The sequence below is a fragment of the Penaeus monodon genome, chromosome 28 (genome assembly GCF_015228065.2).
Source record: "Penaeus monodon isolate SGIC_2016 chromosome 28, NSTDA_Pmon_1, whole genome shotgun sequence".
Lineage (NCBI taxonomy): Eukaryota > Metazoa > Arthropoda > Malacostraca > Decapoda > Penaeidae > Penaeus > Penaeus monodon.
In genome coordinates this window covers 33,189,331-33,190,178 of record NC_051413.1, presented here as the reverse complement: position 1 = coordinate 33,190,178, position 848 = coordinate 33,189,331, and positions in this window count along the sequence as shown.

Genomic DNA, 848 nt, shown 5'->3' with positions numbered 1-848 from the left:
AACCGAAGAGGGATGAACATGCATTTAATCGTATTTCCTGCCGTGCTGAATCTTAAAAGTTTCAACTACCCCATAAAAAAAAAAACATGAAAAAAGCGATATCAGGATGAAATGAAATGGCGGCACTTCAAAGGCAGTGTACAAGAGACCCCTTGTCAGCGCTGGCTAAAGGTGACGTCATAACGCCAAGTCACACTGGCGCTGCGGAACGTAAGACCATGTTAATGCAGTACGAAAACCTTCCCCGTAAAAGACTCCTTTATTCCCGGGTGTCTATGGGAGGAACAATCGGTTTTGTGTTCCTATGATATGTAGTATAAAGTCTGCTTATACGTAAGGCTTTCTGGACTCTTAAGGGAATGAAAATAATTACTGAACTGGGTGCTCCGAAACGTGACCCGAGGATGATATGTTTCATTATTTTCTATTTTCCTTCTTAACTACTTTCATGTATATGATATCCAAAAGAAAAAAAAAAACAAGGAGTTTCCGAGAGAGGATGTTTCATAAAGAACACTGATTCGAAGTGGAAAGAATTTCAAACAATAAGCTCTTGTATTTTCACACACCTACATGTTTTTTATCCCCCCCCCCCCTCCCGTCACAGTCACCTTCTTGGGATAATTATTTTGGAAATTCTGTCCTGGAATATAACCCTAAGAATTGCGCCAATTTTCACCTTTTTTTTTAAACCTACAATTTAATACACATCTTTAAAATTCAAGGACGAACAATGACACCTGTGAACAGAATGCTACAGATAGAAAGATCTATATAATAATTATATATCACTTGATATAATAAAATTTACTTCTGGTATGTGAAAAACAATACTGTGCAATAATATA